The sequence below is a fragment of the Stigmatopora argus genome, chromosome 9 (genome assembly GCF_051989625.1).
Source record: "Stigmatopora argus isolate UIUO_Sarg chromosome 9, RoL_Sarg_1.0, whole genome shotgun sequence".
NCBI classification, from domain to species: Eukaryota; Metazoa; Chordata; class Actinopteri; order Syngnathiformes; family Syngnathidae; genus Stigmatopora; species Stigmatopora argus.
In genome coordinates this window covers 6363753-6389448 of record NC_135395.1, presented here as the reverse complement: position 1 = coordinate 6389448, position 25696 = coordinate 6363753, and the positions used below count along the sequence as shown (strand labels likewise).

The 25696-nt window shown below is 41.1% G+C and overlaps 1 protein-coding gene across 3 annotated transcripts in view; it reads right to left on the bottom strand.

Moving 5' to 3' along the window:
• zic6 (zic family member 6) overlaps positions 1-23463 on the bottom strand; it is a 110453-nt gene extending 86990 nt beyond the window's left edge. Inside the window, exons 1-3 of one of the 3 annotated variants that reach the window (XM_077609068.1) lie at positions 23118-23462; positions 3865-3934; positions 2763-2856 (exon numbers count right to left, since the gene is read on the bottom strand). The gene's annotated coding sequence lies outside the window, so the exon portion shown is untranslated. Of the gene's footprint in view, positions 1-2762; positions 2857-3864; positions 3935-23117 lie in introns of all 3 variants that reach the window. The other 2 variants (XR_013303177.1, XM_077609069.1) reach the window with 2 other exon arrangements.
• Positions 23464-25696: the final 2233 nt, after the last annotated feature.

The following is a 25696-nucleotide window of genomic DNA, read 5'->3' as shown; positions in this document are numbered from 1 at the left end:
GATCCAATTTTAGGTTTACAAAGCATGTTTATTAGTCCCCCCAGGAACAAGCATCAAAAACAGTGTTGATTCCACGAAGAATCATCAGCATTTTGCATGTAGCAATTCTTGATTCCGCAGCTTGAAAAATGTTTTTTCCGTGGGTAGTTATAGTAAAAAAAAACAACCTAAAAGGAAAGATTAATGCAGTAATGATGTAAGACTCCTGCTTTGAAATTATTTGCAATACAATATTAATGCAAAATATTGTGGTAATAAATTTATAAACATCAGTCATGCCTCGTTTTTATGGGGATCACAACCCGCTGAGAAAAGTGGAAAAAAAACAAGTAGGGTTGACCCCCCTTAAAAATATGAAAAGATTGAGGTAATATGTGTTTATTTACATGTATTTTGTGTATTTACACAGATTGTAAACTTTATCATCACTACTCCAAATTCTCAATTGGTGCAAGTGTCTGCACGAATGCTTGTTTGCCTATACGTGCCCTGCAATTGGCTAGCAACCTGTTTGGGTGTATTCAGCCTCCTGCCAGTTGTTAGCTGGGATAGGCTCCAGCACCCCTCTGTGGGGATAAGTGGTTCAGAAAATGAATGAATGAATAAATAATAATATTCCAATAACAACTTCCTCATTAATTCTAATTTAACACATTGGCTGCTGCTGACAGCGATAGACATCCAATCAATTTGAAACGGGAGTGTTGGCGATAATCATTCACTGCTGGCCATCTTTCTCTCTATTGGAAGTCTATCGCCGTCAATGGCATTGAAATATGACTATTCACTCTCAGTCTCGCATCATAACTCAAATGAATCACAGTTTTAAAGCTTAATATGCCCATTTTCCCATTAAAGCCTACTTATTAGAACACAATCTTAATCATCTAACAGTGGGCCAGCCTACTACATTGACCCGGGATGCTGGACTCAAATCTGCCGTTACTTATTCTTTATTAGTCTGGGAGAGGAAAATCCATTCCGTGATGACAATGGTGAGTGGAGACCATGCACATTTGTTCACAGCGGATAAACGCCGCCATACAAGGCCGACCTCGCGCACCCATATATTATCAGTACACGCGGTCACATTGGCTGCAATCTGAAACACAGCTGATGTGTGAGGCGGCAGGCCAGCCCTAAGGGGAAGTCGGTCTACATGGCAAACACACGCACCCGCATGTTAGTCTTCTTCCAGATAACCAATCGCCATCTCGCGTATCGGCAGGGCCAATCAAACGTTAGGACCCCCCTTAACAGGACGCACAAAACAATCCAGTGGCGATTCTTGGAACTTATCCAAGTATCATGTCAGAACTAAAAATGAAGAGCAAGGTGGTGTTGGCTCAAAATAGTATGATAAAATGTTCAATCAAGTCGCGTCACCCGGCTAATGATCATCGCCAGGACTCTTTCAGTTTACTGTACTCTACAAACAGGAGAGCCCACACAAACTTTGCCTGAGGGAAAAAAAACAATTCAACATGCTCAATGTCCTCCATTGTTGTTCTTTGTTTACCATCTCACGTTCCTCGTAGAATTCATTGGCACTGCCGCTGTTATGATGTAACACTATTTACATAGCTGACATGAACAGTTGGTGGCTTGGTGGAAACATGTGAGAACAGGCATGATGTCTCTTCAGTCGCTAAAGCTGTTTGATGTGGTCTGGAATTTACACTGTCAAAAGTTAAGTAGGGCTCTTTCTGTTGCTCAAACGTTATAGCGCCAATATTGAGATTTCACATTTGAAAATATTTTTCACAAAGCCAGCAGTTGAAAAATAAAATAAATAAATGTGGATGGAAAATTCTGAGTTTATCTTAAAATACTACCACTTACAGGACCTACAAATAACAAGTATTATAAAAAATGAACGCATTTACACGAAGCAAATACTTTTGATGTAAATATGTTCCGACACCTGAAAATATTCCCATAACAACGCATTAGATCTGAGACCTCCCCTGGGGCGGTCTTGAGAATTAGAAAATTGACCTTAACTCAAATATTGGCTGTATATAAATGTGACCGAGATGTATCATGGCTGAACTGGCTTCATTATAAAATTTGAAAGACAACACAACTTTGTACTAAGACAGTACAAGAAGCCACACACTGGAGTGAGAGTAGCAGCAGCCAAAGTAACAGAACCACTATCACGCAGAGATTTGGCCCAGATCAGCCAGAGATAAAAAGAAGGGGATTACACTGGCAGAATCACTTGAAAGTCTCCTCTGACTCTCTGCCACTTCTACAAAGTCACCTCCGACAATGAAACCATCTGCTCCTATGCTGACACATCAAAACCACTCAAAAAAAGAAAAAAACACGACCGTATTTGGGAAACGTGCCACGCCTCGGCATTTATTTTGACTGATTGAGTTGTGCTTGTTTCATTCATGGAAAGTGTGGCAAAATCACTGTGAATGTACAGCAAAGTCGAGCAAACCTATATTTAGCAGTTAATATCTGTAATATTTAGCATGGTGTTGTCAGTTAATACCTGTGATACTGAGACCATAAATTGAGTTTGTGATGATTTTTTTTTCATTCATCAATTCATTTTCTGTACCGCTAATGCTCACAAGGGTTGCAAGGGATGCTGCAGCCTATGCCAGCCAACTACAGGCACCAGGGGACACCGGATTTGGTAGCCAGCCAATCGCAGGGCACAAGAAGACAGAGAACCATTCACGAAAGCATTCATACTCAGGGGCAATTTAGAGATGTTGTTATATTAATTCATTCATCTTCCTTACCGTGCATCTTCATAAAGGTTGCAGGGGTGCCGCAGCCTAACCCAGCTGACTTCGAGCGAAAGGCAGACTACACCCAAGACTGGTAGCCAGTCAGCTGTGGAGCACACCGAGAGACCAACAACCTTACGCATTCAGAATCATACCGCCACCAACGGGATTCGAGCCCGCACCTGTCAGCACCGAATTTAGGCGAGTGAACCTCTGTGAACGCCATCAGGTGGCTGATTGTTTTTATATGCCAGACAAAATAAGTTATTCACAGCTATTCACGACACTATAGAATAGATGCACACTCCCTCCCAATTCAAATGGATTAGATGCCTGTTACCATCAATTGCAGCAATGAGTTAAATTGTATTAAATACAGACTTCCAAAGTCCTGGGTTCAAATAGAGGTCGGTCCACCTGTGTGGAGTTTGCATGTTCTCCCCAGGCCTAAGTGGGTTTCCTTCGGGTACTCTGGTTTCCTCCCACATTCCAAAAACATGCATGGTAGGCTGATTGTACACTCAAAGTTGCCCCTAGGTATGGGTGTGAGTGTGCATGGTTGTCCGTCTCCTTGTGCCCTGCAATCAGCTGGCCACCGATTCAGGGTGTCCTCGCCTCTGGCCAGGAGACAGCTGGGATAGGCTCCAGCACCCCCCATGACCCTAATGAGGATAAAGCGGTTCAGAAAATGAGATGAGATGAGAGACAGACTTCCAAATTCATTCATTCGTTTTCCAAACCACTTATCCTCAAAAAGGCCCTGGGGGATGCTGCATATATGGGCATGAAGTGGTGGAAACCCCAAATTGTTGGACAACCAATCATGCTCACATTCATACCTAGGGGCAATTTACAGTGTTCAACCAGGGTACCCTGCATATTTTTGGGATGTATAGGAAAACCTATGCAAGCTCAGGGAGAATAAGCAAACTCCACCCCTCTGAGGACTGACCTGGGATAAAGCCCTCGATCCCAGAATTGTGAGGCCGACGCGGTAACCACTCGTCCACCGGATGCCACACTTCCAAATAAACAATAAAAAAACGCACTAAAAAGAATAAATCCGCAGTATAGTTAGGCTACACTACACATGCTTTAAGTAGACAGGACTCACCAAAGCTGTATGATTTTGAGAGCTTTCTGGCGATGGTGCCACTCCAATCACAAAATGGAGGTCATTTGGGCTGGAAGGAGAAGAAAAACCAGTTTGAACAAAACAATGTAAGCCACACAGCACTTACGATTGAGTAACAAACAATTTCAACGTTTCCAGAGCCTCTGTTTGAATCAGGGGTGTCTAACTAATTTTCGTTGTGGACTACATTGTATTTACCATTTTATTCGGAGAGCCATTATGGCTACTAGCTACGCTGCCACAATTAATCGATTAGAGAATTGGCTACACGGTCGATTGGTCACCGGTCTTTTGGTCGCCCGGAAGGTTATTGATAGTTACCATTGAAATCGTTGCTCAAATTCCCTAAATACAAACTGCAAATTACTATTTAGTCATACTTAATGCCCTATTAATTATTAGGCTAAAGAAAAGCTCAAAATTTCCCAGACTTTTATTGTTTATCTTTAATAGACAGTAAAATCTGTCCAAATCCTCGTTTGGATCCTTTTAAAAGCAGATATCCTCTTGTATTTTGTATTTATTCATTCAATCATTCATTCATTTTCTGAACCGCTTCATCCTCACTAGTGTCGCGGGGGGTGCTGGACCCTATCCCAGATGACTTTGGGCCAGAGGCGGGGAACACCCTAAACCGGTGAGCCAGCTGATCGCAAGGCACGAGGAGACGGACAACCATTCACTCTCACACTCATAACTAGGGGCAATTTAGAGTGTCCAATCAGCCTACCATGCATGTTTTTTTTTTTGAATGTGGGATGAAACTGGAGTAGCCGGCGAAAACCCACGCAGGCCCAGGGAGAACATGCAAACTCCACACAGGTTGACTAACCTGGATTTGAACCCAGGACCCCAGAGCTGGGAGGCTGACGTGCTAGCCACTCAAGCCGCAGGGGCGCCCTCAATCTTTTAAATTTAAAAACAAAATAGGTACAAAAAATGGAAAAATGTTTCTTTGAACTTTTTTTTCTTATAAAGGAAAAACATAAAAATTACTTTTTTAAATCTTTGAATCATTTGGTTAACATTTTAAATGGAAAGCCAGTAAATATATACCACAGTCCTACCTCTACTTACAAATTAATTGATTCCAGAACTTTTTTCGTAACTTGATAAAGTAGAGGTGTGCTTTATATGTAAATTCTCTAATTTCTTCCACGGTCCTCACACCACTGCCAACTAAACCTTTTAAAATTGGTCAAAGTGTCCCAATTTTGTATGAAAGGTAAAGCTCTTTCTATTTTCTCACGGACCAGCTAACGGGGAGGGCAACAATTTAAGACAAAATTGTGTGAGGGTGGGGTCAGTGCACAAACCACACCCACGACGCCAAAAAAATAAGTCCCAAGCATAATAGCAATTATTTATTATTATCATTATAACAACTTTTCTCATGTCAAGTAGGAGGGTGAGATTGAAAACGTTAATATTTTTTTACTCTGACGAACCGGGACTAGGTAGCTCGCGGACCGGTACCAGTCCTCGGACCGGTGGTTGGGGACCACCGCTTTAAATGATTCTGTTGCTGTGTCAGTTGATCGCTTGTACCATGTTTTTTTGGTAACATTCTTTTCCGTGATCTAAGCCAGGGTGTAGCAAACCTGAGCCACAAAATTTGCACTACCTATGTTAATGCAGCTACTGGTTTCTACCAAATATAATCTAAGTATGGTGGCAATAAAGAAGAAAACATATCAACTATGTGAAGTGAATTCAAACGACTTCCCTTCAAGTTTAGTGTCTGTTGCTGTTGCAGAGATTTTTGATGGCATGTGCTGCTTTTTATGGGTTATAAAATAAACAATTCCACATTCTTGTGTTCTAATATCCTGGTGAAATTAGCTGCGAGTTATAAAAGGCTTGTCCATTTTCCTGGGTGCAGATAAGATTTCTTCAAAGGAGGAAGCCCTTCAATCTGGCAGTTTTTTTTTTTACCCAACTATTTTTTCTTCTACTAATACTTGTAATTCTCCTTTTATCGCAGCAGTCTGGATGCCCGGTGAGACAATGCTACCTTTTTGGGAACACGTCCGTGTATTTACAAGGTACCGTTTCAGTTCAGGCAGAAGACACCGAAAACAAACGTTCCACTTTTAGTCAATTTATTGTTGTGTAAACACGCCCAAAGAGGAACAAGGACATGGAGTGTCTTCATGCCATGATGTTACCGATCTGGAAGAGGTCAAAGACATAATGGGTTATAATCTCCTCCAGAGCAACCTTGCAGCCCTACAACAGTGAAACTTCGAACAAAGGCTTTGGCCTCAACCCTCAGCTGCCGCTTCCACGAGCAGACCTTGGACCACCGCTCTTTTGTCATATCCACTTGTTGGACAAATTCACATTTCACATGTCATTTAAATGAGTGTTGCCCCGGTGATTAGAAGATTCCACTAATTGTAGTCTCCCTCCACCTCCTCCTTCTCTTCATTCTTGCTTTGCCTCAAGTCCTCCTTGGGCTCTTCTGACATTTTCCACATGGAAGAGCAGGGAATGGGGGCTTTGTACCATCAGGGCCCATGAACCCCCCTTTGCCCCCAGGCCACGCTTCTTCACTCGTATTCTCAGATCATCTGCCACTAACTGGCCTCGACATTAGTTCCACCTGCGCTTATGCAGTTGCTATACCCAGAATTCTGGTTTTACAAAGAAATACTAAGCTTCAGAGTTTCCTGTTAAGTCTTTTAAATATCTGTAACCAGGAATAATTGATTCTTTGATTTCTTATAATTTACAAAATTATTTAAGCAAAGAGAACTACATTGCATTACATATATATGTTAAAATAAATTAATCAATTAAATACAATAAATAAATGCTAATAATAATATTTCCTATTAGTAACTCACTGCATGCCATTGTCGCCAATCCATTTTGCCTGGGAAGGCAGGCAGCGACCATTCGCTTGTATTGGATTGGAAGTCAAGTCATCAATGAGTGAAAGGAGTGCCTTTAAGGGTTAAGAAAGACACAGGATCCCCCAACTCTCATCTTTTAAAGAACAGTTTCTACAGTACAATTCCACAACCCAAATAGCATATTGTTGAAGTAATGTAAAACATGGCACCGCTTCCCTGCCTTTAACATGTTTCTACCCTGACTTAACTGCCTCTCACTTTGCTCAAAATGCACAATCTCCCAGAAAATGATTGCCTATTTTGTGACAGATGCAGTCTAAGTAGTGAGTGCAGGTGCTGGATGAATGAACTGAAGTCAAATGACTTCCTGCACGCACTTCAATCTGCCCTCGCGCACATGCCCTTCTCTGATCACTTTGACGAGCATGTCACATTGAAGATCTAGGATGTGGCAACCTCTGGAAAATCAAGTAGGCACTCCCATTTTTTTCCCATTTTCAATTATGACTATTCGTGAATAACTGCACGGATGATTCCGAGACCTCTGTTGGGCGTACATTCACGCCAGGACAATGTGGTCCAGATGATTTACTTTGGACTTTATCGGAGCAACACCTCACACAGACACAACTCACTGTTTGCAGCCTAACATAAGCACCAGCAAACAAAAGACAGTCTGGACTTCTTTATTTAGCCAAAGCAGTGGCAATAATACAGCACACATACATGCACACACACACGCGTGCTCACAACCAGAGCAGCAGAAGCAAGAAACTAGTGCAGCACTAAATCATTCAAACGGTGATCCATGCAGGCAAGGCAATTGTCTTCCAATTTGGCTCTTTAAAAAAAAGGATGCTGGTTTCCTCTCTGAATACAAAGTTCCAATGAATTAGACATCTGTGGCTCTTAATGGCAGCCAATGAGTTAAACAAAAATTAAAAGATTGCAGACCCACAATTTCCCAGATCTAATTTTAATATTTTGTTTTTAACCCCTAACTAGACTTGAGTTGTCTATAAATACAAAATCAATATTACAGCTACTACTGTATCTCAATAACTATAGGAAATACAGAAACAATGTGTAGGGAGCGGCCCGGTGGTGCGAGTGGTTAGCGCATCGACCTCACAACTCTGGGACCCTGGGTTCAAATCCAGATCATGTTCATCTGTGTGGAGTTTGCATGTTCTCCTCGGGCCTGCGTGGGTTTCCTCTGGGTACTCCGATTTCTTCCCACATTCCAAAAACATGCATGGTAGGCTGATTGGACACTCTAAATTGCCCCTAGGTATGGATATAGGTGTGAGTGTGCATGGTTGTCCATCTCCTTGTGCCCTGCGATTGGCTGGCCACCGATTAAGGGTGTCCCCTGTCTCTGGCCCGGAGTCAGCTAGGATAGGCTGCAGGACCCCCGCAACCCTAATGAGGATAAAGTGGTTCAGAAAATGAGATGAGATGAGAAACGATGTGTGCCATAGCCATGTTTGCCACTTCTGAACCGCTTCATCTACGTAATGGTCAGTGGGGTGCCAAACAGGGAGGTGGGGTACACCCTGAACTGGTTGCCGGACAAATATAGTGTTAACATTCAACTATAATGTATTTGTACAGCCACTGAATCAATTTTTTTCTTTCCATGTTTTGTCAAAAATCAGTAATTTACACAGCCATTAATTCAAAACTAAAATATTGGCAATACCCAAAATGAAATCAGATTCTAGTACATTCACCGATATTGAAATAAAAGAATTTGGAGCTATAAAGGATAAGAATATATTTGCACTGGGGGGAAAAGGCTGGAGCTGCGTTTAACAAAAAAAGGAGGAATCCTGTGAAATACATTTTTTAGACTGAAAATCATGGTAGTAAAAACTAGATATTGTTACATTCTGTACTGGGGTTAGGGTTAGGGTTACCATAGATTTGTAACCAGTCTGGATTGTGGTGACATCCTGTCAGACCTTTTCTTGTTGTCTCCCTTCTCTAGATGGGATTCATCCTTATTTTGGTAGTCAAACATGCTAACTACTGAGCTACTGCAGACCAGTTGAATGATGTGCTGTGCATGTAGAAAATAAGGAAAACAGGAGAAGATTCGGTAATCAGCACACCTGACGGCTGCAGACACAGTGGGTTCAAACTCAGGAAAGAGGTACAGGAAAGAGAGAACTGTGATGTCACCACCATCACAATGGTGACACATTACACATGAGTACTGTTTACAGTTGTTTGATATAAAGTAACAGTTACATAGTGTATAAATATAAACTTACATATAGTGAAATATAGATATTTCCATTGTAGTTTGTTGTGGTTGAACGCATTACAATTTTATGTTTTTTTAACAGTGTAATTCTGCCAAACAATGTTGCCAATATCTTCCTGTAATTTCAGCAGGTTTTTTTTATTTTTACAGTGGGCATCTTATAAACTCCTTTTTGAAACACAATTTGAAGTACAGCCAAATGTCAGGTTTTTATCATTATTATTATCACCTTCACCAAATGGAGCTACAAAATATTATTTTCATGAGTTTCATTTCAACCTTATATAAATAGTTAAAGTGGAAATTGAAACTAATTTGAGCTTCAAGCACTACTTTATAATGAAGTTTCATATATTTTCCACCAAAATCACCACAGTAGGAAATAAACGGTCAGGCCAGAAGCGCCAAAAATGTGGTTCAAAACAATGTAACAGATACATCCTTGGATATTCAAAAAGTACTACAGTTACTTAATAATAACTGTCTTGTGTTTTAGTCAGTGAATGTGCCAGCTACATGAATAACAAAGCAACAAGGAAAACAAACTCAAAAGGAACAATCAACAAACTTCACCTATGGCTTGGAAGTCCAGTGACTTAAGTTTGCAAACCACTGGATGAAATCTAAGTAAATTGCAGTACAGAATGGGGCTTGTGTTCCACCCTTAACAAAAATTGACAATAGATCTGCGTGAAAAGTAATTACCAAAGTGCAGTGCCTTGGTGGAAAGTGGGCTTAAGAGGGCTTGACCTCCAAGATCGGGTCACAGACATGACAGCGTTTAAAAACGTCTTGGGGATTAAGTGCTTGTCAGGGCAGTCAGTCGACTCTCATCCCTATCCTGCTCTTTCTTCTTCTACTACTACCAACTCAGTGAGCGAGGGTTGTGCGTGAGCCACTCCAAGTTTAAGTCCCGTTTGTGCATTTGTTCGCTCGTGCAAGAGCGCGTGCGAACAAGTGCCTGACTGCCAGAGCCGCCAAGGGAAGCGCAGGTCTGCGAAAGGCCGAAGAGACACCGACTAACTTGACAAGAAAGTTACACCGGAGCGCATTGGAGCGTTAGCAGCAATGTACATGCAGGCTAAACACAGTAAGGGCTGCGATTATCCTCTGAAGGTAGCTAACGCGGACGACAAAGTGGCATCTGGAGGATGAAGGCGCCACCATGAAAGCAAGTGAACAAACAAGGGCTCGCAGCTTCTTTGCAATGCATACATAAAACCTGCCTTATTTGCATACAAATCCACATCAAAAGAAGTGGAAATCACCTCGTTCTCAAGGATTTCCTTATCACAAGTCACTGAACAACATTGCCAACCGCTTTACCAGAAAACAAAAATTATGCTGGGATTAGGTTTTTTTAGGGTTACGGTCAGAGTTTGTCAGTGTTACGTGAGATTTGTTAGAACGTGGGGTGAAAATTCAGTTGATCTCAATTTGCCCTGTGAGATTTTGAGTGGACATGCACAAATGTTTATGGAATGTCAACACTAGAGGTAGACCAATAAAACATTCATACTGTGATCCTTCTTCACTTTGCGGCTTCAACTTTAGCGGCTTCACTGCATTGCAGATTTTTTTTCCAGAAGAAAAGTTCATAAAGATGTGAAAATCCACACTGAAACTAACATTTTATAAATATATTTACATTATATTTAGATATTAATACATTACAGTCTCTTTATATGCCTATAGCTGCAATATTTAACAAATAGACACTTTTTGATCATTGTACTTGGGTACTCGGTCGTTTGGTCGCCGGTCTTTTGGTCGTCGGTCTTTTGGTCGCCGGTCTTTTGGTCGCCGGTCTTTTGATCGACGATCTTTTGGTCGACCAGAAGGTTATTGACAATTACCATTTAAATCGTTGCTCACATTCCCTAAATACAAACTGCAAATTAGTATTTAGTCATACTTAATGCCCTATTAATTATTAGGCTAAAGAAAAGCTCCAAATTTCCCGTACTTTTATTGTGTTTTGTTGGAGAACTTGTTAAGACCCTGACTGACGTCCCTTCCTAAGGGGACAACTCATGTACATACAAACTCTTATACACTCACACGTCCGCTCAGTGAAACTGCTCAGGGCCATTGTTGGCTTTTATTGATGCGTAGACCGTGTTGTTCTACCTTCTTTTGTTGCCGGTCTTTTGGTCACCCGGACCCAAACAACGGGCGACCAAAAGACCGGCGACCAAAAGACGGCGACCAAAAGACCGGCGACCAAACGACCACACACGTTGTACTTGTGTATACTTGTATTTCTGTATAGGCACGAAAACATGTATTTTGGTAGTAATAATGGGGGCGATCCTACTTCGTGGTTTTTCGTTTATCGCTGCCATGTCTGGTCTTCATTAATCGCAATATTTGAGGGATTACTGTATTTAATTACAAGTTGCATGCAAATATATGTCGTGTTTACACTGGATACATATTCAGTGGACTTTTTCCCATAATGCTTGAAAAACTCGTCTCCTGAACAGCTTATCATCAGAAGGGTGCTGGAGCCTATACCAGCTGACTTTGGGCACCAGGCAGGGGACACCCTGAATTGGTGGCCAGCCAATTGCAGGGCATGAGGGGACAAACAACCATTCACACTCACACTCATACCTAGTGGCAATTTAGAATGTTCCAACAAGCCTACCATACATGTTTTTAGGAAAGGGAACCGGAGTATCTGGAGAGAACCCATGCAAGTACAAGGAGAAGATGCAAACTCCACACTAAGGTCTGAACCTAGGATTGAATCCTCGATTTCAGAACTGTTAGGCCGATGCACTAACCACTCCGACGCAAGGCTGTGACTACAGGAATTCCATTTTATTTTAGCTAGAAAATAAGGTCAATGCAAATGATTTACTTTTCGCAAAATGATGTGGCGGGAAGGATGTGTCCTCCTGACCTTGAGTCTGAGGATCAGATCATTGTATTCTTTAATTTTGTTACCCGCTTTAAAATCCTTTAACCAAAGAGCGATCCGCGTATAGAAACCACTTCATCGTGGACCACATTTCCAGTCACAAGTGGTGATTTGATGACAGTGGGGATAGTTTGGTTTGTCACATCGTGTAAAGCCAGCCAAAACGTCCCCCCACCCCCCTTCATTTTAAGGGTGGCTGCCCTAAAGGTCAAGATTAGAACCACAACGTTTAGAGCAGACTACTCAGGGCGGAGCGCAGTTGCCGGTTCGCTGGCTGGCAAAGGTTAAAATGAGCGAGACGTTTCAGGTCAACACCCATTTTCCTCACTCGCTTTGAAGTTACCCTATAGCTGAACGAGACCTACAACGCCACGAAATCATCGCCCTGAAATCCACACCAACGCAAGACATCATGAAAAGCTGACGCGCCACTGATTGTGGTATCGCGACTGTAAAGGGGAACATAAAAATGCATAATCTTAAGACATCAATCGCATCCAGAAAATGGTTTTTCCATATGCAATCCATTTACTGTCACTGCGGCAGCGTGGATTATGCTATTTCACAACAACGATCCTCAGACAAACATTATATAGGTCAACGAATCACAAACAGTATGCCATGGCGCATTAGTTTTCCGTGGAATATTTTAGTTTCGCAGATTTGGTCAAAAACTGATTTACTATAGATAAGTTATTTTTGTCCAGCATTATATGCCAGTGACTTATCATGATAGGCAAGACAATTAAATGGTCTTCCTTCAAAACAGGGGTGTCAGACTCATCTTTGTCATGGGAAAAATAGCAAACATAAATATTGGACCTATTGGCTGCCATTGACGGTACGAGATGTCTAATCCATTTTGACTGGGAAAGTTTGCCAGCCCAGTCAAAATGGTATGGGCGCCTACCGCCGTCAATGGCATTGAGACTAAGGTTGCCACGACTAATCAACAACAAATGGATTAGCAAACAAGTCCACAACTATTTTGATAGTTATGTAATGAAATGTTTGTAGACCTTAAAACTATCCATATCCTTCTTTTGAGACTCTTTATTGTGTTTTTTTCTTATTTATTTTGTATTTGGTTCCGTACTTGTTTGTCTGACAAATTACTATTGTTGTAGTTCAGTAAAATAGTTGAATTGGTTGCCTAAAAGTTTTCACAAAATATTTGCATTTCACCGTAGCAGTTCTTTTGTTACCTGAGCTCTTGATGTCTTTCTAAAGTCGACCTTTTCTCCTTCTTTACTCTATTTTTCCGCTTACAAGCCTAGTCACCCGCACCTTAAAAGCCACCTTCTATTTTACGGCGCTCTCACCTCTCTTGTAAAACAGTGAGTTACGCATGTGCACTAAAAAACAGGTTGAGATAAACAAACATATTAAAATCACAAATGCTGAGGTGTTCAAAGTTGAAAAAACGCCACCCGGGGCTCATTTGCTGGGGCCACCAAAACTCACAGGTTAGTCTTTAATCACCATTTGTTTGTTTTGTTATTAACAGGATTATGCGCCAACTAGGGGATCAATTTGCAACTTTGTGGGGGGTTTGAGCATAGGACATGATTTAGTAATTTGGATAATGGTTCCAAAACAGGATTTTTTTTCTTCACTTTTGACTATATCTGTTGAAAAGGGCATTTTCTTGTCACATTTGAAAATTAATTTGAACATGTTTGCCCTAAGGCTGTGGTTTAAACATGTTTATCTCATTATTTAACTACAGAAAGTCTTTATCTGTACAACTTTTATGTTTCACTCTTTTTACATATAGGTTTGAATATATAAACACATGCTCTCATACAGAGTACAATATCTATTGATACCCCAATTTTAGTCCTTTTAATGTCACATTTTCTTGAATATATAAACAAATGCTCTCATACAGAGTACAATATCTATTGATACCCCAATTTTAGTCCTTTTAATGTCACATTTTTAGGTTTTGTTTTCCAATTATTAACTATTTATAGGACAAATTAGTATTATTTTTTTGTAATTTACAAAAAAAAACGGAATCTCATAATGATTTGGCATCCACATGCATGCACAACACATTTTGGCCAACATGACCCAAATGTCGACATGTTTGGGGTGGGACTCGTTAAAAAAAGTTAATAAATAATAAAATAATCTAATATGGTAAAAAAAAAAAGCTTTGATGTTGCTTTTATCTGGAATGTCACTAATTCCTGACAATGTTAATACCAATCCGTCTTACTTACTTACTTAAATATAGTAACTTGAATTATGCAAGTGAAATGGGTTGACTAAGATCTGCCAACTTTTGTTTTTACTTGGTAAATGTTCAATCCATAAACCCTATCCCAGTCAAAATGGATTGGACATCTACTGCCGTCAATGGCATCCAATGAGTCATATGGGTCCCCTAAAGAAGATTAACCCCCCTTCCAATAAAAACAAAAAAGACCCCCTTTGGTGCACTCCAAAGTGAAATTCAGCCCTTCCAAAACCAATTTCCATTGTAAACAGCATGCAAATCATGTTTGCCGCATTAGGGGTCCCAAGGTTGCATGAGTGAAGGCAGGGTGGTGGTGGTAGTGGTGGTCTTGCCCCTTGGACATCACGCACACTCAGAAACATGGCACTGCACCCTGCACCCACTGATAGCACGCCCCCTCCAGAGATGGTGCCCACCTCCTTGACCTCCTCCAGTGGACTTGTCAAAGAGAATTTAACACGAGGGTTCCAAATTCCTGTGAGGTGATAATTATTGTAGCTGTTGACAGGGGTTGGGGGGCATAGAGCACAGAGTAAACAAGCAGTGGGAGCCTGTCCCTCGCATCACACCAACAGCTCCTCTGTGACCTGCGTAAATGATGCCATTAAGCCCAGTGTGACAGAGTGTCACCTACTCTAGTGACAATTTGGCGTCTGGACTCCCAGGTGTCTCCGTTTAAAACTCTCAAACTGCTCTTGCATGACCAGCCCAATGCACCAGTGGTGGCAGCTCATGGTTTTCCAAAATTTAGCACAACCACAGATCAAATCAAATCAAAAGTTTGGTTCACCCTTGGGTGCGAGATGGCTGAAAGTAGCACAATCATATGCTTATTTGAATCAAATATTAAAGTATGACAACCACTTAGTCATCATTTTGCATCTTTGCTACTGCGACCAATGTTTCTCACGGGTCTTCCAACTTCTTAGAGCTCATTTGAGGAGATTGAAAAATGTGTTACAGACTATAGCTGATAAAATGAATAGTTATACTTAAAGAATGACAGAGTACAACAAACACAAGGGGATTTACATGTCTTTCACTTTCAAGGCTTGCTAATCTTTTTTTCCTGAAAGTTGACTAGTATACTAATTATGTGGTCACAAACTGTCATAACAAAATTTCTTAAAGCTATGCTTGCCACAATTTGGAATGAATTGTTAATATTTTATAAAATAACACAAGCTGCCTAAATTCACGAAACAGAATTTTCGCAATGAAAAAGTGGTCATAGAAATAAAACTGAATTCAAAACAAAAGTACTCAAATATTGTCAACATTTTTATCCTGCTTTTGCAAGATTTGACCAAAGATATCATCTTTGATACATGAATTCTGAGCAATACACACACACACACATATATATATATATATATATATATATATATATATATATATATATATATATATATATATATATAAAATTAAATTCAATTCTACATTGCATTGCACTTTGAAATTAACGAATTCCTTTGTCCTAATTATTCTAAGATCCCAGTCAAAAAACAATGCTTGATGTTGACTTAGCATCTTACCCAACATGATTAAGTAGAAAAAAACATTTCATTGCATAATACATTTTCTCGTTATAGTTGCATGTGTTGTTCATGTGCTCGCATTACAAAAAAAACTAGCTGCAGCCACCCAAGCTGCATTTAAATGATGTTGTGAACCATCAAATACCATCATAAAATCTGTATTGTGGTCCAAAAAACAGCAACTTCAGACTATTATTTTAAAAGTAGCAGTAAAAATAAGTGCAGCGTGTATTTTGCTAAATAGTACAGCATGTGGATGGATCATGTGCATTGTTACCACCGGTTCGTTTATTTAAGAGGCGGTCCTGGCAGTGGGTTATTTCCTTGTCTTTTGCCCACATGTGGTTCTACACTCCCCCAGCCACACACCAAGACTTGTAGAGGTTATAAAAGTGGAAGGGGATGATTAAGAGGGAGGAATTAATGGCCTCCACATAACAACGATTGTGTTTAACTGCCACAACGGCAACGCAATGCATCTTAATCGGGCTACCGTGGTCAATATCGTGAATCATCTTCTCGTTGGCGCGATTTTCCGAGATGGTAAAACATGAGAGGAACACAAGCAAGATGCATCGTAGTTTCCTGATATATGTCTGAGCCTGACCCGGGAAGATTTAGGCTGGGGAGCAGCTCGAGCCGCGCTGACCCACACATCAGTTCTGCATTGTTGGACTTGAGTGGATCCTTCTAAATCCAGGATTAGAAAAGTTAAATATACAAACACCTTCACCTCTTGCCACCCTGACACAAGCACCAGTGTGGAAACCGTCAATCAGTCAGTCGGCGGATCTCGGGACAGACCAAACCTCATCACTTTCCGTCATGCCTTCTTTTCAGTTGCACTTGCTACGTGCTGTAACCGCCAGCAATCGGGTGGCAAACTTGGAAGAAGCCGCGTCTATCTTGGGGGAGGATAATTTTACAAATGAAACATGTTCAGTGCATTCGGCCTGGGAAACTGCAAGAAAATTGCATTTGGAATGGCAAAGTAGGCTCTTCTAAAAACTGTAGCCAGAGGGTCAAGGTTTCCTAGAGCTCCTCTTTTGCTGCATTTGTGTATATAATGTAAACTGGTGTACACACGTACTCTTTTTTTATATCTTAACCTGTATTGGAAATGTGAAAGACCCCTCAATAACTATGGTAGGAAATAAAAAGGGATTGACTAAACACTGACGTTCACTGAAACACATTACAAAAATGTGTTGCATTTAGGAAGACTTTCTGGTTGCCAGGAAACAAACCTACATCAACACAATTTAGGAAGCCATTTTTTTACATTTGTGCAAGTAGAAAATGTACGGTTGTGATTTATTTTATTTTTTATTAAAATTACCAATTGGGTGTGAATTTTGGTCAGTGTTCCATCTCCTTTCCAAGCAATTTTCTTTCCTGTAACATTTTCTCCATGACCAACACTTAACTACAAGGCAGTATGCAAACTGTCTTTCAAAACAATTTGTCATCATAAGTTGTCAGTGTTAGTAGAATTAGTAGTTGCAAAGTCGGAAATCCTTCAGAATGATGGGGATTGAAAGAAAAAAAAAGGTCAAAACGGTTTCCAACGCTGCCGGAATTTCAGGAGTTTACATGGAAATGCAACACAAACTCAGGGACTCCGGACAACCTCCCTAAACTCCCGAAATAAAAAAAATGTCACATAATTTTTTTCGAAGCAACCATTTCAGAAAAGTACCAAATTTCCCGTTTAAATGCCTCGAAATTCACACCATCGCTATGGCTTCCGCCATCTTGATTCAACTGCACTGTAAACCGGAAAAATTAGGTTACAAGAGTGCATTGTGAATCATCCGAGTTACAAGTTCTGACGAATGATTCGTCTTGTGCGACATCAGCGCAAATCAATTTTGTGTGAATTGCATTCTCTCCGGATAAAGTCCGGAAATGGGACAAGGGTACTCTTTAAATGGGGTCGACGGAGGTTGGCAGCTCTGGGTTTCTATTAATGAGCAGATTCTGATAGCCAACAAATCTGTTCATAATGTAGCGAGAAAAGTATATTCATTTTAACTACGTGACTATTTTTTGGTAATTTCTTCATTGATAGATTTATAGTTGTTGAATAAACCACAAGGAATCGTTTAGTACAGGAGGAAAACAAACTCAGGACTCAAGTCATTCCACTTGCCATTTTCTCTGCATCCAATTTCCCATTTGACTGCTAAACTAACTTACTAGCTAATTTTGTTTCCAATATACCAGCATGTGGTAGTCTTTACTACGTCACATCCTTCTACTAAAGACCTCGCTCTGCCATTGCTCAGCCATACAGATGGTCGTGGGTGTGAGTTCCATTTAAGGAATCAGAGCATCCAAGACTTCGTCATACCTGCAACACATTGTCATTTTTACGAGCACGCTCTTACGCACTTACCATCCGTTGTGCGTGCATTGTGTTTGGCCTAATTGGAAGGTAAGCAAAACACAAAAAGTTGCCTTTAAGGAAGGCCAATAAATACCCTGCCTGTAATGTTAAACACCTGCCCATAAAGCCCAGAGGAAGGCTAAATGAAAGCCCGTTTCAGATCCTGTCTCCTGTCTGGGGTCCCACGTCAAGACAGCAGGATTTGTAATGGCTGTAACCAGGATTATTGAGTTCAAGCAGAACCGCCAGGAAGTACAGAACGAGAGAAGAAAAACATCACACGGTGGCTGATTCTCCTCCCACAATGGAAACTACAATGGCGGCTGGATTATTTCTCCGTGTAATTGCACAGAAGAATCAACGTGACAACTTTTAGCATCCAATATGTCAAAACCCATCACAGCGGCATTTTTTCAGTACTGCTTTACCAGGTCACTGATCAAAGCACCTCACGGGGGTGCTGTATAATAGTAGTGGACACACCAAAAAAAGAAAAAAAAAGAAAAAATACGCTCTTTGTCTGTGCGGCGCTAGACACGAAATGACAGATGACCAGTGGGTGCAGTGCCGTTTCAAACGCGCTGATCCTCTAACCCCCACAAACATACGGACAGGCAGAAGGCAAGCATGTGATTCTATAGAATGTGGAGATGACGTGGCACGGTCTCATCTCTGGTTTCCATTCCCTGACGCCCAGTCCCCTTTGCACCTGTCGAGTGCCAATAGACCCCCCGTCCGCATTCTGTCACCACAGAGAATATACGGCCTCACTTCGTTGGTCCGGTCTGACAAATTGCTCTCAAACTGGCCTCTTAAGGCTCGGCTCGCGCGTGGGTTGCTCACCTCCGACATGAACGAGTATCTGTAAGTCGTTGGCCCACAGAGATTAAGTCTACACGCGAGCCTCGGATAATGAAGACATCGGTACGGACGGGCAGACGCCTGACAGGAGTGTGAGTGCACACGTAATCGTGTGACCTGACAACACACACGCGTGGCACACCTAAAGAAGAACATTTGGGCTTGTGTGCTTGATGCATTATTTCATACTGCGGATGTGGATCCCATTCACAATCAGCAAAATGTCTACCAATGGAATTATGTCTAAATTTTACATTTCAATAATGTTAGAACTCACAGAGTTAAAACAATAGGAGTTTAGGTCAGGGGGTATCATCTTTAATCATTTTATGATTATTTATTTCCATTAATATTATAACTCCTTGTTTAGATTTTTCTTTTGGTAGAAATCATTTCCTGTGATTTGTTAAATGAAAATAATGATTGTCATCATCATGGTGACTATTTTAATGTCATCTGTGTGTCTTTGAAGCCCTGTGGTACTTTTGATGATTTATACTGTCAATAAAATTGTCTAAATAAATATTATACTACGAAAAGTATTAATCCAGCGAATGTGATCTCAAATCTCAAAGTTGAAAATTATCACAGTATTGTTTTGTATACCTTTAAATATACTACTTCTGTAAAGGTTATAGCTGTCAGAGGGGAGGTTTAACTCAGGGTTAAATCATTCATCTTTTTATCGTAGTAAAAATTATTTTCCATACCAATTACTCATTCATTTTATGGTTTTATTCATAGGATCCCTCTTTCATTATTATTTCAATAAGTAAATATTAATTAAAACTATAATAAAGATTTTAATGTAGACTGTTTTTTAAAGCACTGTGGGATACTTTGATGATTTAGGATTCTGTAAAATATAAGCACTTGATTTAAAGCTTTAAGGGCTTATAAAAGTTCTACTTGTGAAGTTCAAGTTACCTTTGACAGCATATTTGACAGCAGAATATACATACATCACATACACAAAACTAAGCTATACTGTTATTCAGTAGTAATACATTTACATTGTTTTTGTTATTACCTTGGATGTCATGTTATCAGGTTTGTGTTGAAAATACCTAGATTGTGATTTTTTTTCTCTATGTATTTTAATTGGTTCTTTGTGGTTCCCTCGGTAAACAAGATTTTCCTTATTTATAAATTTAAATACTTAATGTGTACATTTTAACTCTTTACACTTGCATAATAAGGTGTGTTGTAATGTCACAGGGCGCTTTGTCTTGTGTTTTTAAAAGTTCCCCTTTAATTAAATCAGTCACATCCCAAATGCTAGTCAAAAAAGACAACAGACTACCAGGCACTGACTACCAGTAGCTGTGCATGAGCGATATAACGGTAGCAATTTGAAAGTCGAAGCCGCGCTTCTGTAAAGCCATAAATAATAATTATGACCAGTTAAATATGACCTCTCCAGTGAGGCCCGAGTGCCGCAGAACAGCAGGTGCTGAGATTCCTCCAAAGTTCTTTCCATTTTGGGCTTGTGTGTTCAACTTGGGGCCACTGTTTTATTAACTCTAAATAGCCCATTTAACGATTTGAGTTGAGATTTATTCAGAGATGAATATCTTTTTATGTAGGCTCTTATAATTCAAGACATCTGATACTAGACCAGAGTTTGCACTAAAACTGAATAAAACAGAATGGTATGAGTAAATACTATTTCCGTAAAGTGATACTAAGGTAAAAACAATACAGGATCCAATCCAATGAACTGGGAATGAATGTTAATGTTTCGGTGCTATCGACCGAGAAAGACCTCCTTGGTTCAAATAACTGTTAAAATACTGTTCAAAATGACTGGTAATTCGGTGATGTTACTCAACATGGTGGGTCTCTAACCCACTGAAAGTTTCTGAATTATTCTGTTGAACTTTTATTCCACTGTTTTATTCCTAAAAAGGATAACTTAGATGCCTTAGTTCTTAGTTGGGATGTTCATGCATTTAACTGTTTAAGAAAAGAATTAATTGCGCATATTTTTGCAACCAACTCAAGGTGTCCCCTGCCTACTACCCAAAGTTGGCTGGGATAGAGACCCTGGACCCTTGAGAGTGTGAGCAGTATGGAAAATGAATGAATGCATATTAGATAAAGCCACCGAAAGGCACCAGAGGTTTTTTCGATTTACTTGGGTGCAAGCTGCGTGGGATCGGTGGTGTGATTGTGATTCAAATGACTGTCTGTCTCACTATGTTTCCCTACGACTCACTGGCGACCCGTGTGCGGTCTTTTGGTCGCCGGTCTTTTGGTCGCCGGTCTTTTGGTCGCCCGTTGTTTGGGTCCGGGCGACCAAAAGACCGGCGACCAAAAGACCGGCGACCAAAAGACCGGCGACCAAAAGACCGGCAACAAAACAAGGTAAAACAACACGGTCTACGCATCAATAAAAGCCAACAATGGCCCTGAGCAGTTTCACTGAGTGGACGTGTGAGTGTATAAGAGTTTTTATGTACATGCGTTGTCCCGTTAAGAAGCTACGTCAGTCAGGGTCTTAACAAGTTCTCCAACAAAACAAAATAAAAGTACGGGAAATGTGGAGCTTTTCTTTAGCCTAATAATTAATAGGGCATTAAGTATGACTAAATAATAATTCACAGTTCGTATTTTGGGAATTTGAGCAACGATTTAAATGGTAATTATCAATAACCTTCCGGGCGACCAAAAGAACGGCGACCAAAAGACCGGTGACCAAAAGACCGCCGACCAAAAGACTGGCGACCCAAAAAACAGCGACCAAAAGACCCGCGACCAAACGACCGAGTACCCTGGCGACCAGTTTAAGGTACAGTTGCCTTTCGAATAAAGCTAGACCTGTTGCTTTATGTGGGCCCAAAAAAACAGGACTAAAATCGATTAGGAAATATTTATTCATTCATTCATTTTCTGAACCGGTTTATCCTCACTAGGGTCGCACGGGGTGCTGGAGCCTATCCCAGCTGATTTTGGGCCAGAGGCGGGGGATACCCTGTATCAGTGGCACAAGCAGATGGACAACTATGTGCACTCACACCCATACCGAGGGGGAATTTAGAGTGTCCAATCATGCATGTTTTTGGGATGTGGGAGGAAACCGCAGTACTTGGAGAAAACCCACACAGGCCCGGGGAGAACATGCAAACAACGCACAGGTGGAAGGATCTGGGTTTGAACCCAGGACCCCAGAGCTGTGAGGCTGACATGCTAACCACTCTTTGGAATGTGGGTGGAAACCAGAGTACCCAGAGAAAAACCACACAGGCCCGAGGAGAACATGCAAATTACACAGGTGGACCGACCTGGATTTGAACCCAGGTCCCCCACTGTGAGGTCAGCACGCTATCCACTCAGCCGCCGGGCCGCCTGGATTAGATATTGAGCAAAAAATTGAAAGAACCAAACTTCTTCCTGTTTTCATTATTCATCTTTAGAGAATTTTACATCGAGCAGCTTTACATCCAAACACTTAAAAAAAGACACTAACAAAAGTGAAAAAGCCAACCCGTAACACACTAAGGGAACAGGAATTACTTTACTTTGTACATTTAAACGTGTGAAGTATTATCACATGGTTGCCATTCTACCACCAAACAAAATGTGGATTGTTATACTTTCCCAAATACTCCATGGAAACGTTCTTGAAATCCACAAACCTTTTCAAATCTAACTACAAATTTGCATAATTTTGTCAATTTTTGTTCTCCTACATTCCATGTAGTTGGCAAAGTGATAGTGCTGCGTGCTTAGCAGGCTGCAGACAGCCTAACGTGAGAGAGCAGACATCACGTGACTGCAGCACTTTCTGTCTGGGTGCACGTCAGGGTCGGACTGACTCTTCCTCCCTGGTGAGGAGGAGGAGGCGCACGCACACATGAGGCGAATAAAACCACGCCATCCACACGCGTGGCCAGGCGCACATGGGACTTTCATGCAACTCGGACCCTCTGAGGACAAGACGTAAGAGATTGTTCAAATGGAAAGCGTGCACCACTTATCCGATATTATCCCTCAGTATCCGAGTCCCAGTCCAAACAAGAATTCCTTGTAATCAGCGAACGGCAACATTGAGCGAGTTCTCGTCACGGCAATAGAGATGTGCCATGCCGTGTGGGAAGTTGGATGAATGAAGGAGACCAAAAAAGCATCCAGTCAGCGACTCACTCAGCCTCAGGCGCACGTGTCCGTCTGACTGGTCCAGTCAGCGACGTCCTTCAGCCGCCACAAAACAATGGCAACGACAATCCAGCGCTGGACATCCCACGTACTCCGTCCTGCGACATGTATTTTTTATTTATTTTTTTACTTTTTAGTCCCGTTGATGTCACTTCCTGTGAGAACGATGCCCGGGGATCCGGTTGAGGCGGAGGTCACAAGTTCATGGCGGAGCGAGCAGAGCACGTGGAGAATAAAATACATGGGGGAAAAAAAGGAAAATGAAAGAAGAGGATAATTGCGTCCATGCCGGCGCATTCCAACTGTGCGCTATAGATTTTATATAGCCTTCGCATTTACATCATCCCACTCTCACCGCCCCTATTCAACCCCGGCGCGCCTGCGAATTTCAATCCCTGGTTGTGGATATTCGCTTGCGCAAAGCCCGGAAATCACTTTGGACACAGGAAGTTGACAATCACCGGGAGTACACGCAAGCATTCCAAAATCATCATTCCTCAGTGAAATAAATTAAAACAGCTTCAATCCATTCTAGTCCCAAAAGACGACAATATTTGTATGTTTTTAACTAAACACTGCCCAATATTTTACTTTAAACAATAATGGCATTAAGATATAAAGTTGAAAGATTTATTTAGCTTCAACATCCAGTAATTTGACATAGCATTCATTCATTTTCTGAACTGCTTCGCCTCACAAGCAATGTTCCCTCTAATTTGTTGTTTGTCTGGGCAGAAAGACACACTGAGTACCGGTGTGAGCAACATCATCATTGCTCGCTATGGGCACACACCAGTATCACACCTGACATAAGCAGGTGCATGTCTACCACACAAATTATTTAGTAATAATAAAATGTAATGATTAATATCTATGAATGGGGCGGCCCAGCGGATGAGTGGTTCGCGTGTCGGCCTCACAGCAAAAAAAAAAAGTGATTTTATTTTGTGCGCTCCATATGATTTGCTGTGCGCAGAGAAGACGAGACTAGTGCGCAATTGCGCACGCGCGCAGCTTAGACGGAACATTGCTCACAAGGGTCGTGGGGGGTGCTGTAGCCTATCCCAGCTAACTACACGCACCAGAAGAGAGACAGTCTGAATCGGTGACCAGCCAATCGTAGGACACAAGGAGACAAACAACTATTTACGTAAAGCAATTTAGAGTGTTCAACTAGTCTTTCTTGCATGTTTTGGGGATGTGGGAGCAAACCGGATTACCCGGAGAAAACCCGAGAAAAACATGCAAACTCCACACAGCGAGGACCTGACCAGGGATCCAACCCTCAACCCCAGAACTATGAGGCTGACATGCTAACCACTTGGCCGCCAGGCCGCTGCTTGACATATCATAATATCATTACAAATTATTTTTCTTGAACAACTCTGCGCTAACCTGGGCGATCTAGCAAAGCAAGGGTGTTTCCTGATCATTTCTACCCAAAGATAAGCCATCAAAATCATGTCTATTTTGAAACATATGCATGGATATTAGATGCATTTCTTTTACAAATAAGACAACAAAGTGCGTCAAATTAAATGACGCATGGATCACTCACTGCCAAGTCTTCAATGTTTCCATGCCACATGCAAATATAGCCCATTTAAAGGGAATCAGAGCAGTGTTGTTCAAGAATTTTATGTACCCAAAGTTGCATTAGATAAGACGTCAATACTAGACAAGCCATGCTGAAGAGAATGCAAAATGTCAGATATGAGATGCGGTGTACCTGATCAAGTGTCTGGAAAGCGTTCCTTGCCACTGGCCTCTGCTCTTTTACCTTTGAACCCTCACTCAGCAGAGCATCTCTGATCTCCTCTTGCATCCCGCTTGGGCCTTGGTGATAGATGACCATCAGCATGTCGATCGTGCACAATATTTCAATTTTCTGAGAAAGAGAAGGAATTTGAGGGGTTGTGAGAAGTTCACCAGCACAGTGTGGTTCCAGCCGCTGGCGCGACAATTGACTGAAGACCACGAGACCAAAACACTGAGATGGAGAACATTCCAGAAAATTGGGAGCTCCCTGTGGCAGGTTAGACTCCTGCTGAATATGATGGACAGCAGCGTCAAAGACTTTGGGGAGCGGCTTCAACTGAGGAAACTCTTGTACTTTTTTTTCTGATGTTGCTTTCGGGGTCAGATTTGATTTGGAATTGATATGAGTCAGATAAAAAAGAGAACGGAATACGATTTTTCTTAACATAAGTGGGTAATTTGAAACACTTTTGAAATAAAAAATTCTCCTTAATCTAAAGTGTATTATATTGGCTGTAGAAGAGTTCTACATTGATTACACCATGGTTTTTTTTCTGTTGGTGTACTTTTCCACTGTGTCTATACAGTATATGTCCATATGGTAAATAGATGTATATAAGATAAGAAAATACTTTATTGATTTCCCAAAGAGGAAATTTATACAATATGTGTGTGTCTAAATATGTGTTTACACTTAGATGTAGATATGCACATAAATACACAACACATTTTTAAATTTGCACTACTAAAATCGGCTTTTTGCTACTTCCCAATGTTTTTCAACCCAAGGGCTGCAACTGGCGACATCC